A 16,515-nucleotide genomic window follows, 5' to 3' on the forward strand; every position below is an offset into this window, starting at 1 on the left:
CTGTGTTGCGATCTATTTACCTCCTGAACCCTGCTGGGTCAGAGTTTCCTGAGTACCTGAAGGATGTTACAACAGTATGGAACTCAGTATGGAAAACTGTAATCCTTAACTCTCCTGTTCGTATGCTTTAACTTTCTTCTTCATAAGTCCTGGCTTTATAGTAATAAAGTTCTTTTAATTAAAAAATAATTCTCCCAAAGAACCTTCTCTTAGTTCCATTGATTTGTTCCACTCTGTTTCTATTCTAACTTATTTCTGTTCTAATCTTTATTATTTCCTTTCTTCTGGTGGCTCTAGGATTTATTTCCTGTTCTTTTTCTAGCTCCTTTAGGTGTAAAGTTAGGTTGTGTATTTGAGACTTTTTTGCCTCTTAAGGTAGGCCTGTATTGCAATATACTTCCCTCTTAGGACTTCCTATGCTGCATCCCAAAGGTTTTATTTATTTATTTTTTTAATGTTTTATTTATTTCTGAGAGAGAGAGAGAGAGAGAGAGAGAGAATGAACAGGGGAGGGTCAGGGAGAGAGGGAGATGCAATCCGAAACAGGCTCCAGGCTCTGAGCTAGCTGTCAGCACAGAGCCCGATGTGGGGCTTGAACCCACAAACCGCAAGATCATGACCTCAGCCAAAATTGGACGCCCAACCGACTGAGCCACTCAGGCGCCCCAACTGCATCCCAAAGGTTTTAGACTGTCATGTTTTCATTTTCACTTGCTTCAATGTATTTTAAAATTTTCTTCTTTAATTTTTTGGCTAACCCATTCATTCTTTAGTAAGATGTTCTTTAACCTCTATGTATTTGTGGTCTTCCTAAATTTTTTCTTATGGTTGACTTCAAATTTCATAGTGTTGTGGTCTGAAAATATGCATGGTATGATCTTAATCTTTTTGTGCTTGTCGAGGGCTGATTTGTGACCCAGTATGTGATCTATTCTGGAGAATGTTCTGTGTGAACTCTAAAAGAATGTGTATTCTGCTTCTTTAGGATGAAATGTTTAGTATATCTGTTAGGTCCATTTGGTCCAGTGTGTCATTCAAAGCCATTGTTTCTTTGCTGATCTTCTGCTTAGGTTATCTGTCCATTGCTACAAGTGGGTGTGAAAGTCTCCTACTATTATTGTATCATTATTAATGAGCTTCTTGAAGTTTGTTATTAATTGGGGGTGGCTGGGTGGCTCAGTCAATTGAGTGTCTGACTCTTGATTTCTGCTCAGGTCATGATCTCATGGTTCGTGGGCTCAAGCCCTGCATTGGGCTCCGTGCTAATGGTGTGGAGGCTGCTTGGGATTCTCTCTCTCTGCTTCTTCTTCTGCGCTTGTGTGCTCTCTATCTTAAAATAAACATTTAAGTTTGTTATTAACTGATTTATATATTTGGCTATTCCAAATTAGGGGAATAAATATTTACAACTGTTAGATCTTCTTGTTGGATAGACCTTTAATTATGATATAATGCTCTTTATCTCTTGTTACAGTCGTTGGTTTAAAATCTAGTTTATCTGATATAAGCATGGCTACTTTGGCTTTCTTTTGATATCCATTATCATGATAGATGGTTCACCATCTCCTCACTTTCAATCTGTAGGTGTCTTTAGGTCTAAAATGAGTCTCTTGTAGGCAACATATATGTGGATCTTTTTAAAAATCCATTTTGATACCCTATGTCTTTTGATTGGAGCAATTAGTCCATTTATATTCAGAGTAATTTGTGATGCCCCCTCAGAACAATGTGACCCATAAAATGTAGTCATGGAGAGAAACAGTACACAAAACTTTATAATGATTAATAGATGATTAATATACCTCTAAGAAAACACACATTGTAATGTTTCTCTGGAAAAGCCACTGATTTATGACACAGGAGCCTAGCAGCTGGGAATGCCTGGCCCACTCTGGGTGGAAGGCTGCCTGCTTCTTTTGTGTTGACTTCTCTGCTTCCTCAGAGACCACCTAGTCTGATGAAACTTATTGATTATGCCTGATCAACCATAACATACATGCCTAAGCAAGTTCTGTTTTTCTCATGAGATCACTCTCTGAACACTAAAAACAATCTTGAAGTCTTATTGATTGATTATCGCTTCTTCAATAAATATGGGAATGAGGAGTTATTCCAGGTGACAGTCTCTCTGAGCTGTCATCCCCTGCTCCCTTTCTCTTACAGCTGACTTGTTTGTGCCTCATTCTTCTCCCATGCGTCTTTACAGAAGGCAGTAGTAGTAAGTGATAGATATGGATTTAGTGCCATTGTATTACCTGTAAAGTTGCTGTTCCTGTAGATTGCCTCTGTTCCTTTATAGTCTTTGTTGCATTTTTTAAAAATGTTTTATTTATTTTTGAGAGAGAGAGAGACAACGTGAGCAGGGGAGGGTCAGGGAGAGAGAGGGAGATACAGAATTCCAAAGACAGGCAACAGGCTCTGAGCTAATTGTCAGCACAGAGCCCAACACGGGGCTTGAACCCACAAACTGTGAGATCATGACCTGAGCCGAAGACCTGAGTCTTGGAAACGGTTTATCTCTCTTTCTATTCTGAATGACATATCCTTGCTGGATAAAGTATTCTTAGCTGCATATTTTTCCCATTTAGCACGTTGAATATATCATGCCACTCCCTTCCGCTTGCCAAGTTCCAGTGGGCTGGTCTCCTGCTAACCTTATGTGTCTACCCTTTTAGGTTAAGGACCATTTGTCCCTACCTGCTTTCAGAATTCTTTCTTCTTCTTTGTATTTTGCAAGTTTCACTTTGATATGTCTCAGTGTTGGCCTGTTTTTGTTGATTTTGAGAGGGTTCTCTGTGCCTCTTGGACTTGTATGTTGTTTCGTTCCCCAGATTAGGGAAATTCTCAGCTATAATTTGTCCAAATAAACCTTCTGCCCTTTTCCCTCACTCTTTTTCTAGAACTCCTGTGATATGGATATCATTGTGCTTTATAGAGTCCCTGAGTTCCTTAAGCATACATTTGAGATCTAATAGTCCTTCCCCTCTTCTTTTCAGTTTCATTATTTTTCATTTTTTTAAGTGAAGGAGAAAGAGTGTGAGTGGGGGAGGGGAAGAGAGAGAAGGAAAGAGACAGAATCATAAGCAGGCTGCACGCACCAGTGCAGAGGCCCACATAGGGCTTGATCTCACGACACCGAGATCATGACCTGAACTGAAATCAAGAATCAGATACTGAGACACCCAGGTGCCACCATAGTTTTATCTTGTATGTCACCTATTCATTTTCTATTTCTTCCATCCTTGTTGTAGTTATATACAGTTGGTTTTACATTTCAGTTATAGCATTTTTTATTCTGGCCTGACTAGTTGTTAGGTCTTTTGTCTCTGCAGCAAGTGTTTCTCTGGTGCCTTCTATGCTTCTTTCAGGCCCAGCTACTATTCATATGATTGTCGTTCTAAATTCTTGTTCAGATATATTGCTTATGTCTGTTTTGAGTAAATCCATAGTTGTGATTTCTTTTTGATATCTGTGATTTGTTTGGGGAGAATTCCTCCATATCATCATTTTGTATAGATTTCTGTCTTTTTTGTGTTATGAAAGCTTGTTATGTTTCCTGCTCCTGAGAGTAATGCTATATATTTAAAAACATTTTTTAATGGTTATTTATTTTTTAGAATGAGACAGAGAGAGAGAGCACGAGCTGGGAAGGGGTAGAAACAGAGAGAGACACAGAATCTGAAGCAGGCTCCAGGATCTGAGCTGTTAGCACAGAGCCCGACTCGGCGCTTGAATTCACAAACCATGAGATCATGACATAAGCTGAAGTTGGATGCTTAACCTATTGAACCACCCAGGCGCCCTGACTAATGCTATTTTAAGAAGGGGTTGTACACTGTCCAGGACCTGGTGCTTCAGGAAATGTTTCTGGTGTATGCTGTGTGCTCTTGGGTTTTGGTTGCTCTTTCCTCCAGGTTAGTCCTCTGTAGTGTTCCTCCTTGCTTGCAGTGGGGAGTGTTTGGACTTATAACTAGGCGTGCTTTGATTTGTTTGTTAAAATAAGCATGATTAAAAAATAAAAGAAAAGGGGCGCCTGGGTGGCTTAGTCGGTTAAGCGTCCGACTTTCGCTTAGGTCATGATCTCACGGTTCGTGGGTTCGAGCCCCGCGTCGGGCTCTGTGCTGACTGCCAGCTCAGAGCCTGGAGTCTGTTTCCGAGTCTGTGACTCCCTCTCTCTCTGACCCTCCCCTGCTCACGCTGTCTCTCTCTGTCTCTCCTAGAAATAAATAAAACATTAAAAAAAATAAAAGAAGAAACCTGAGCTATTGATATTTTTTTGTATTCCTTTACCTATAATCTCTTGCCCTAAGCATCCATGGGTCTACATTTCACCTGTAACTTTCATAGGCTACAGCACTTCTCACAGTGCTATAGCACTTCTGCAGATGTTCCCAGCATGAGATAGATATACTAGGTTTCTCTGTGTGAGTTCTGAGTCAGATGAGGCAGAGAACAATCCCCTGGGCAGCCAAGAAGTTAGAATGTTGAAAATAGGTTCTACTTTGTTCCTTCCAGCCTGCAGGAAGAAAGAAAGTGGGAATTGGGCTCTTTGTCCCAACTGCCCCGTGGCATCCTGGGGAGGGAGTGGGACAAAGATGAGTAAAATGTCACAATATTTCCTACCATTTTGAATGTTACTTTTCTTGACTGGATGTTTGCTTGGTGGCTACACCTCCTTGAGTAATTTCCAGAACTCCTATATAGTTATTTTTGTCAGTCTCTATTTACTTTTTCAAACATTTTTGTGGAGGAAAAGGGTCGAGTCTACAATCTTACTGATCTCTTGAGCAAGATTCTTCCCTTTTTATTACAATATTCAGAGCTTGATATATAGGTGAACCTGAATACTAGAAATATCAATGTATCAATCAAGTTACCTCAAAAAACTGAATAGTATATATATTTATTTTTTAATTTTTATTTTATTTTTAATTTTTTAAACGTTTTATTTATTTCTGAGAGAGAGAGAGAGAGAGGCAGTGTGAGCAGGGGAGGGTCAGAGAGAGAGGGAGATACAGAATCCGAAGCAGGCTACAGGCTCTGAGCTAGCTGTCAGCACAGAGCCTGATGCGGGGCTTGAACTCACGAACCATGAGATCATGACCTAAGCTGAAGTCGGATGCTTAACTGACTGAGCCACCCAGGCACCCTAGTATATATATTTATATATTTATTTTATAGAAATATATTTATATTATATATATATAGGCAAATATAGATATAGATGATATAGATATAGATATATCTCCCAAATCTTTATCTCTGAAAGGTCTGGCCTATTAATAGTCCTGCCTGAATGGTTGTTGTAGTTTTCCATTGCCTTTAACTAGAGGTTATGATAGGACTAAGTGATGCCCTAAGTTATCTTCTCTATTTCAGACATACTCTTCGTTAACATCATTGTGTATTAGCAGCTCAATTTTCCTTGATAATGATGATCAATCACTCCAGTCAGTACAATAACTACTGTCTTTGAGTGTTGATTTAGAGGCATGAGGTGCCAAAGTGGGTGGGTGGTAGTCTTAAATTCCATTTCAATGGAATCATTGCTCTGTCTTCTAGTGGAAGCATTTCTCTCTTTGGAACTGATACCTCTAGGCCTCTATAGCATAAGATCATGTGGGTAGGGAGCAAAAATGTTGCTAGTGGATCGCTAAAGAGTGAGTGCTGTCACTCCCATTTCCATATCCTTGATTCCTGAATCTGTAAATCTGGCTATGAGAGATACAGCAATATATATCGGACTCTGTTTAGAGCCTCCTGGGAAACATTGTCCCAAATCTGCAAGGTGTTGGCACCTAGATGGCACTCTAACTGAGTCTTCAAAAGGTCATTCCCCATTTTATCAAGCCAGCTCCTTCAGGATAATGAAGAACATGGTAAAACCAGCGAACTGTATGCCCATGAGCACCTTGGCATACTTTATTTGCTGGAAATGAGTTGCTTGATCAGGAGCAATGCTGTGGGGCATACCATAACAGTAGATATTGCATTCTGTAGTCCATAGATTTTGTTTGGCAGAATCATTGTATGTAGCAAAGGCAAGTCCATATCCAGAGAAAATGTCTATTCTGATAAGAGCAAAACATTGCATGTTCCATAATGGAAGCAGTCCAATGTAATTAACCTGCCACAGGTATCTGGATGATTACCTCAGAGAATGTTTTCATATCAGGGACTCAGTGTTGGTCTCTGCTGCTGGCATATTGGGAACTCAGCAGTGGCTGTAGATAGGCTGAGATTAGTGAAGAAAAATCTATGTTGCTGTGCCTATGTATAATCTTCATCCCTGCCATCATGGCTACATTATTCATGAGGCCATTAACCAAAGAGACTGACAGGTTTCCATAGGATGAGTCATCTTGTCCACTTTATTAAAATCATCCCTTTCTGAGGTCACCCTTTGATGGAATTTGCATGGAACGTTAAAATATTTACATTTTTGTCTTCAGAGAATTCTGGACACATAGATATTCCCCAGTTATCCTTGCCACCAACTTTTCAGTCATGTTCCTTTCAAGTCCATCCAGTCAAAGCTCTGGCCATAGCCCATGAATTGGTATACAGTCACACCTCTGGTAATTTCTCCTTCCAAGCAGAATGAACAACCAGCTGCATTATTGGGAAGATTTTCCTTCACAACTGTCCTTTAGGGATGACCCTGAAAAGGGCTGTCATGCAGCTGTTCACTTTTGTGGTGCCTGTGTACTATGTAGAACTATTTACAAATCAAGCCTGACTTTTCTCTTCCTTAGTCAACCAAGTGAGGGAATCCATAAGTCCAGGCTGGGAATGATTAGGTAATATAGAAGGAATTGGCCTGAAGTGTGCATGGTATGATCTCAATTCTCTTATATTTATTGAGGGCTGCTTTATGTCCCAGTATGTGATCTATCTTGGAGAATGTGCCATGAGCACTTGAGAAGAAAGTGAATTCCTTGGCCTCAGGATGCAGAGTTCTAAATATATCTGTCAGATCCATCTGGTCCATTGTGTCATTCAAGTCCATTGTTTCTTTAGTGATTTTCTGTCTGGTTGACCTATCCATTGCTGTAAGCAAAGTATTAAAGTCCTCTGCTATTAGCACATTCTTATCTATAAGGTTGTTTCTGTTTGTGATTAATTGTTTTAAATATTTAGGTGCTCCCATATTCGGTGCGTAGACATTTATAATTGTTAGTTCTTCCTTGAATACTGAGAACAAACTGAAGACTGATGGGTATGGGAGGGGAGGGGGGAGATGGGCATGGAGGAGGGCACTTGTGGGGATAAGTACTGGGTGTTATATGGAAACCAACTTGACAATAAACTATTTGTAAAAAAAAATAAATAACATAAAAAATAAATAAAACAGTGTCGCTCATAAAAAAATATATATAGAAGGAATTGGCTCAGTGGGCATTTGATCCATTTCCTCACATGATTTACATATATCTTCAGAACTTATATTTGATGATGGAGTGCTGCTATATACAACCAACTTTATGGTTTGGTGAGTTATAGAAATCCAGTTCATGATGGACAATTCAGATAGGAGACTAGTTATTCACAATTGATGGCAGGACTTTGCTCCAAAATTCTAAGTGTACACACTGTGACTCACATAGAGGGGTCTCTACCAGAGGCTCCGAAGAGTAGCTATACCTGTCACTAACAATTCAAGCACTCTTGGACCTGCAAGATCATATAATCCAATTGGCAAAGCAGCTTGTAACCAGCCTGTACCCGTAGTTCTCTTGTTCTGGACCCTGCTCAAAACTGACAGTTTTTCAGATCACTCAGTAAATGAGCCGAGTAGCACACATAAATGAGGAATATGGTGAACCCCAAATCCAAAGTGGTCAACTAGGCATTATGCCTCTTTTGTGGCTGTAGGAGGGGTCAGATGTAACTACTTACCTTTCACCTTTAGAAAAGACATGTTAACATGGCCTAGGACACAGGACCCACTACAAATTTCATTTAGATGAAAGGCTCCTGAACTTATCAGATTTATTTCCCATCCTCTGACACACAAATGTCTTACCAACAAGTCTGTAACTGTTGCTACTTCTTGATCACTAAATCCAATCAGCAAAATGTCATGAATGCAATGTACCATTGAATGTCTTGTCATAGGGAAAAGTGATCAAGGTTTTTTGCAAACTAAATTATGACATAAAGTTGGAGAGTTAATATACCCCTGAAGTAGGACTGGACAGATATATTGCTGGTCTTGCTAATTGAAATCAAACTGCTTCTTGTATTCTTTATTAACAAGTATGGAGGAAGAAAGCTTTTGCTTGGTCAATAGCTGCATTCCAGGTAACAGGAGATATGTTAAGTTTCTCAATCAATGAAACCACATCTGTCACAACACCTCATTGGGGTCACCCTCCTGATTAAGCTTATGATACTCCACTGCCATTCATCAAGACTTATCTTTTTTTTTTTTTTTGATACACCAAATAGACAAGTTGAAAGAGGATATTGTGAGAAACACTACCTTTGCATCCTTCATGTCTTTGATGGTGGCACTAATCTTTTTATTCTCTCCAGGAATGCACTATTGCTTTTGGTTAACTCTTCCTAGGTAAAGACCTTTCTAGTGGCTTCCACTACCATAATATCCCCCACTCTACAGGTCAAGGAACCAATGTGGGGGTTCTTCCACTTGCTGAGTAGGTCTATTCAAATTATGTATTTCAGAGCTGGGGGAAGTAACTACTGGATAAGTTCAAGACTAACAAGGCCCGCTGTGAGATTGATCTGAGCTAAAACTCCATTCATAACCTAACGTCTATACTGTGACTGGTAGCTCACAGTGCAGTTTAGGGTCTTCTGGAATTAATAACAGCTCAGAGCCAGTGTCTAGTCTTCCTTCAAATATCTGATTATTTCCTTTCCCCCAATGCACAGACACCCTAATAATCAGCCATAGGTTACTTTGGGGAAAGCTGGGACAAAGATCCACAGTATAGTTTTTTCATTATTAAATTATTAAATTTAATATTATTATTAAATATATAAGTAATTTATAAATAAATAAATTTAAATAATTGTAATTACTATTAATTAATATTATTATTTAAAATTATTAAAGTGGACCCAGCCCCCATTTTATTCATAAGGTCTTGGGTCTGTAAACTGGCTCAAGTCTGGGAATTGATTGAGGAGGCTCTCTGTTTGGGTGGTTCCATTTAATTTTTTTTTAACGTTTTATTTATTTCTAGGAGAGAGAGACAGCATGAGCAGGGGAGGGTTAGAGAGAGAGGGAGTGACAGACTCTGAAACAGGCTCCAGGCTCTGAGCTGGCAGTCAGCACAGAGCCCGACGCAGGCTCGAACCCACGAACGGGTTGCAATACTAATTTGACAATAAACTATTTGTAAAAAAAAAAAAATTTACCAAACAAACAAAAAATAAATAAATAAATAAACATTAAAAAGAAAAAGAGGGGGCGCCTGGGTGGCTTAGTTGGTTGAGTGTCTGACTTTCGCTTAGGTCATGATCTCGCCGTTCGTGGGTTCGAGCCCCGCGTCGGGCTCTGTGCTGACTGCCAGCTCAGAGCCTGGAGCCTGTTTCAGTCTGTGACTCCCTCTCTCTCTGACCCTCCCCTGCTCACGCTGTCTCTCTCTCTCTCCTAGAAATAAATAAAACATAAAAAAAAATTAAAAATTAAAAAAAAAAAGAAAAAGAAAAAGAGTCTCAGTTCAGAGCCGCAGTTCTCATGGTAGTTCCTGACTTACAGAGAAGAATGACCAAAGAGTTCTTCAAGGAAGCTGGGGTTCCCCTCATAAATTTATTTCTCACACTCATGGTGAAAGATATGTCCTCTGGACCCTTCTAGCATGAATAAGCATGTATTATAAGACAAATCTACTCTAACATTCCAATTTCCCTAAGCTGTTGGATATCTTCCTCTACATTTTAACAAGGCAATTCTGGCATTTCAAATTTCTTTGAAATTTGGTCACATTTTGGTCCATGTTTCAGTCAACCAAAATACAACCTGTTAGAGCCCTTTCTAGTTCCTTAAGCTACAATATTGAGTCCAGAATCTCTGCGAGTGGGCTCATGTCAATAAATATAGACTACATAGAAGAAGGATGAGCACTGTGTGTTATATGGAAACCAGCTTGACAATAAACTATATAAAAAAACATATATATAGATTGACCCAACTTTACATTTCTTCTACCATGATTCCAGACCCCTAATATTCATTCCCATACATGTTGCCTGGAGTTTTTTTCTTTTTTCTTTTTTAATTTTTTAAATGTTTATTTATTTTTGAGAGAGAGAGACAGAGAGAGAGAGAGAGAATGAGAGAGGTAGAGAGAGATGGAGACACAGAATCTGAAGATCTGAAGCAGGCTCCAGGCTCTGAGCTACCAGCACAGAGCAGGATGTGGGGCTCACACTCACAATTGGTGAGATCATGACCTAAACTGAAGTCAGATGCTCAACTGACTGAGCCACCCAGGTGCCCCACATGTTTCCTGGATTTCTGTCTGTATAAATTAGAAAAGCCATGCAGTGCTATTGGGGTGAGGCTAACTCCTAATGGTTTACATTATCAACCTTACCTTCAGGGTCTGCTGGGACTTGAGTGTAGTAATAGGTCTAGAAGCAAATGGGGGAGTGGCGGAATCCATCCTGAGGAGAATCAGCAGTGTCTTGCAAGGTGACTACCTCCGGGGAGGCCATTACAGTGTCCACAGGCAAAGCAGGGTTAACTTCCTCAGATGGGGGTCAAAGGACTGATTCTACAGTTAAGGAAGACTCTGCAGAATTTGGGAGTTCAATGTCTCCAGTTACCAGGATCTGTCCATATGTCTCTGTTCTAATTTTCAGGGTCCCACTCCTTCCCAATAAATGCCCTCACTTTAACAGCAGACATAATGTCAGGTTGGGAATTCAATTTGTAATTTATCCACTTGCAAGATGAGACTTCAGGTTTGGTGTTCAGAGAGTTAAACTGTGGTAACAGGAGATGAATTTTTGTTTCAGAGCAGAAAATTTTCAAGTGATTTACGTGGCCCTTGAGCTGGAAAGTTGAAGCCCTGAGCTCATCCTTTTCTTTCCTCAATTTGTCTAACACAATTAGGAGCAAACAGCCAATCTTATTATGCTTGTCAGTTTGATGAAAGTGTTCTAACATATCAAATATATGGTCACCCATGTACTTTGTCTTTTATAAGTATTTGATTAGGAATATCCAGTTGTGACACTCTATTGCAGTTGTGAGTATCCAGTTGTGAGTATCTCTATTGCAAAGGATTGTCAAGTGCCCTTTTTACTACTTAAAATAGAGTCATTAGTGCCTCAGATTGGAGAATCAATTCCAGAAACTCCATAATCATTTCAGATCTTAATAAATATTAAGGAATTAACTTATACAATTGTAGAGAGTGGCAAATATGAACCCTGTATATGTTATCAGAATGGAAATTCAGACAGGAGTTGATGTGGTAGTCTTGAGGCAGAATTTCTTTTTCTCTGGGAAACCTCAGTTTTTGCTCTTAGGGTCTTCAACTGAGTAGAATAGTCCCACCGTACATTATCAAGGATAACCTCAACTTACTTGAAGTCAAATGATTTCAGATGTTAACCATATGTGCAAAATGTCTTCACGGTAACACTTACTTAGTGTTATTAAATAACTGGCACTTATGGGGATGAGCACTGGGTGTTATATGGAAACCAATCTGACAATAAACTATTTGTAAAAAAAAAAAATTAAAATAAATAAATCACACACACAAAAAAGTCTTTAAAAAAAGAAAAAAAAGAAAAAAAAAACCAGTAGCACCTGTGTAACTGGTGCTTACTAATTAGACATCTAATTATTTTTTATTAAAATTTTATAAAAGAAGTAAATTATTTCAAAGAAAAAATAACTGGCTACTGTAGCCTAGTCAAGATGACATAAAATGTCATACATAAGGTATAAAAAGGAGATCATTGTTCAGCGTGTGAGAAAATAACAAAAATTTAATTACTCCATAAGCTCTAAGCAAGTTGTTTCATTGATTTGTGCTTAGCAATATGTGGGGATAGAAGAAATAGCAAACAAAGATTTATGTACTTAAAATTTCAATAAATGACAAAAATCCCTTCATGGGTGGCACTGTGTATACCCCATTACATCCGTCTAGTTTCACATGTAGAGACATTAACATTGGTTAATGGGTTCAGGTGGTGGCCACCTTATATCCAACCACTATAAAGTCCCCTAATGAATCTTTCAACTAATAGTCAAACATCCTCTGATGATCTTTGCCTTTACTCATTACTTCATTAGAGGCTATAAAAGGATACTTTTTCTCTCCTTTCTGAATTTATTAATTGGAATCCTGTTAGAAAGATGATGCTTCTCCATCAATAATTTGGGTCCTCTGAAATAAATTTCTGACCAAAAAATTAGGATAATGGCTTGAATTCCCTATTTATTTGTTTATTAAAATGAGTTTGTAAACAAAAACAAAAAATAAAAAAGTATATAAAACAAAACAAAAAAAGAAAAATGAGCTTGTGCCAAAAGTGATGAGAGATTCATTTATATTTTACTAGTTCAAGTATAAAACACACAGATCATCAGTGAACAGTTTGATTAATTTTCACAAAATTAGCACACCTTTTACAACATATAAGTCAAGAGATAGCACATTACCAGCACCACAGAAAGCCTTCTCATATGCCCCTCAATCACTAAGTTCTTCTTCCTGCCCCCAAATAACCGTTGATCTGAATTTTAGGAACAGATTACTTTTTCCTGTTTAAAACATTGTGTGTTGGGGTGCCTGAGTGTCTCTGTCGGTTAAGCATCTGACTTCAGCTCAGGTCATGATCTCATGGTTTGTGGGCTCGAGCCCCAGATCAGGCTCTGTGCTAACAGCTCAGAGCCTGGAGCTTGCTTCAGATTCTGTGTCTCCCTCTCTGTCTCTGACCCTCCCCTGTTCATGTGCTCTCTCTCTCTCTCTCTCTCTCTCAGAAAGAAATAAAAGCATTAAAAAAAACATTATGTGTTGTGTGCACGACAATATTATTTGTGAGATTCATCCGTGTAGTTGTGGGTAGCTGTATTTTGTCCATTTTTGTTACTTGTGTAGCATTCTATTATGTGAACATGTGTCAGTTTATTCACTGTACTGTTAATAAATTTTGGGATTGTTTCCGTCTTTTGACTATCACAACCAAAACTGCTTTGAATACATCAATGGTACACATATTTTGTTGTTGTTGTTGTTGTTGTTGTTGTTGTTATATACCTAAAAGTCAATCCACAAGTATAGGGAAGGTGAATCTTTATCTTTGGAAGACAAGGACAAACCAATTTTCAAATTGGTTGAGACTGTTTATTCTTTTCAGCAGCAGTGTTCAGCTGTTTCACATCCTTGTCAACACTTGACATTGACAGATCTTTTCATTTAGAACATTATGGTTGGTGCATAGTGGCTTTTAATTTTGTGGAAAAAGATTTTTTTGACTCAAAGGGCACCTAGTCTATATGCTCAATGTGGAAATAAAAGAATGTCACTGGATCATTTCATGAGGCCATGTACTGCTTAGAGATGCTCTTAAGGTCAGTGAGTAGACTGGAACTTATAAGCAAACCGCAGAATGAAGATTCTAACTAAAGAAGGGAGTAAAAATATTTAAAAAAATAAGAAGGGAGTAAAGACTATGCCTTACTTTGTTATGCACTATATTGCAGACAGAGTTCTTTGGCTTCAGGTTGAGGAAAGCCAAGGTGAACTAGCACGGCCCAGGGTAGTGATAAAGAGCTGATGGAAACGATTAATGATGCTGCAGTATGTAGAGTTACATACTGTGAATGAGTGATGTCTAAATGCACCAGATAGTGTCAGTTCCCATGGTGAATTTCCTTCAGTGAAAAAGCCTGGGGGAAGAGGCAGGCCTCAGAGAAAGGCTTAAGTTTGTAATAATAAAATACCCAAAATGATACTATCTAACAATTATATAGTGCTTTGCACATGTTAAGACATTTCATCCTTTTTTAAAAAATTTTTTAATGTTTTATTTATTTATAGGAGAGAGAGAGAGACAGCGTGAGCAGGGAAGGGTCAGAGAGAGAGAGGGAGTCATAGACCGAAACAGGCTCCAGGCTCTGAGCTGGCAGTCAGCACAGAGCCCGACGCGGGGCTCGAACCCACGAACGGCGAGATCATGACCTAAGCGAAAGTCGGATGCTTAACCGACTAAGCCACCCAGGCGCCCCAGACATTTCACCCTTTTAATAAATCACTGAGGTATCTTTTCCAATTTTCAAGGTGAGCCCACAGGTATAGAGTTTAACTCACTTATCTAAGGCCACACAGAAAGTAAACGGTGGAGCCTGAATTTGAACCCAGGCAATCTGGCCTCAGTGCTCTGCTTTTGACTCTGTACTATCCATAGAATCAGGTTTGGGGGTTGGGGGATTCATGCAGAGAGATTCTGGGAAAGGGAGAAAAGGAAAAGGGGACAGGAAATTAGACAGGTAATCTTATTATCATCCAACATAAAAAAAAAAAGAAAGTGTGTCCAGACTAATGGGATACATTCTGCCCTGTTGCTGAAAATAAAATAATGAAAGTCAGAACATCTCTAGGTTTGGATCTCAAAATCTTCAATGCACACTGAGCATAATGACTCAGTAGGGAAGCCCAGCTTAGCAGAGATCCAAATGTTGGGAACTGCAAGTCATCCTGGGAATTACCTTTAGTTTTCACACACCTGTGTCAGGTATTTATGATTGCTTTAGCAAACCACAGATGACACAGCATTATGTCTAGTTTCCACTGGGTTTTGAGGTTGTAGAGAAGCCAGTCAGGGTTGGTTAATAATCTACGTTTATATTATCCACACCAGTGGGTAGGGACCTTGTATTTGGCCCCAAGTCCAAGCCATCCAGAGGCCAGACCATGAAGTTCCAAACCCTCCTTCTGCTTCTTTCTGGAGAACTTTTACTGATTAAGGTAAATCTGGAGTCATTTTACTGCTGAAGCTCACTATGAGCTGGTGAGCATGGAGTCTGGAGAGACTGATAATGAGGAAGGAGGAGCAAAGGAAGGCTATCTGAGTGGGTGCTGGGGCAGAGAGAGTAACCCATCTCTACCTCCTCCCAGAGCCCTGGACATCTCTTCCCTACCCCTTTCTACACCTTTCTGTCCTCGACCCTAGCTCTCTTTTTTTTCTTCCCTACTTGCCTTGTCCATCAACAAAAATAAATTGCCTTTCCTTGGAGAAGAGCTCACTCTATGAAGTAGGGAGAACAAGAAGGATTGCCTGGGGCTGAAGCAGCTGGATGACTTTGACAGTCACCTAGAGTGTCCCAGGATCAGGTGTCCAAGGTAGAATGGGGCAATGACTGCTCAATGGGTAAAGAGAAGGCTCAGGGAAGACACTTACAGAGCCATGTTTGCATTTGAGCATCTCCACTTTAAGGAGGTGGATGTGAAGTAGGACCTAGCTCTCAGGGTTGCCCTCTCCCTGGGACTTCTTCCAGGCTTTTACTTTCCTCCCCTGACCTCCTTCAGTTTCTTCTGATTGTTCTGCCTGGGGACTGAGGACTCATATGCACTTTTGTTGGAATTAGATCTTGGGGTTGTGGAAACGTCCATCAAAGTTAGTGGAGATTTGTGTTTATAGAAGTGGGTGGGGATTTCAGTTAGTTCTCCACAGATACTGAGATGTCTAGAGAAGTTGGTGCAAGCAGTTCCTAATCTCCCTCCTACTCATTTGGGGATTCCTGACCCTGACTGAAACTCAGCCCCTCCCCCTAACTCTGGTCCCCTCTATCCATCCTGTCCCTCTCCAGGCCTGTCTCTCTGTCCTTCTCATCTGTCCCAGCTTCACAAAGCAATAGCAGTCTCCCAGGGGTGCTTCTCTGGACAAAGTGGGGGTGTAGAAGTGAGCCCAGGGAGCAGCAGAGAAAGAAGGGGGGGGTCCCCAGCCCACTCCCTGTTGGACCCCAAAGTAACCGTTTCCACCCTTTGCATTCACTACCTGGTGTATTTTCACACCACGTGTGTCCACCTGGCATAAGCAAGCCTGGCTTCCTGACACTGCCTTTGTGGACCACAAACAGTTGCTGTGCTTGGACAGCCACTGTGCTGATCACAACGTGAGCTGCGGGCAACATGGCTGGAGGACAGGAGAACTGACTATTGAGACCAGAAGGATAAGGATCCAGAAGTACTTCTGTAGTGTTAGCAGTGCCAGAAGAGTTTGGACTGTCCAGTAAGGCTTGTGAGAGATGTCGAGATTCTTATAAGAACCAGCTGGGCTTTCCCAACTGTAGACCAGAGGGCCTTCACCATGTTGTGCCAGGGCAATGTGCTGACCACCCCTCCCTCCCAGCCTGGGAAATGTGTGTGGCATTTTGTTTCAGGTGTCATTTTCAATCTGGTTTGTCACTGATTCTTGGTTTCTGGTCTCAGTCTTACAGATGTTGGTGACCCCAATGGGAGCTTCTCCAGGGGACATTTTTAGTCCCTTAGAATGGTGAGGATTTCATGTCTCTGAAGG

This window comes from Hyaena hyaena, unplaced genomic scaffold, assembly GCF_003009895.1.
Source record: "Hyaena hyaena isolate Hyena2069 unplaced genomic scaffold, ASM300989v1 scaffold_830, whole genome shotgun sequence".
Taxonomy (NCBI): domain Eukaryota; kingdom Metazoa; phylum Chordata; class Mammalia; order Carnivora; family Hyaenidae; genus Hyaena; species Hyaena hyaena.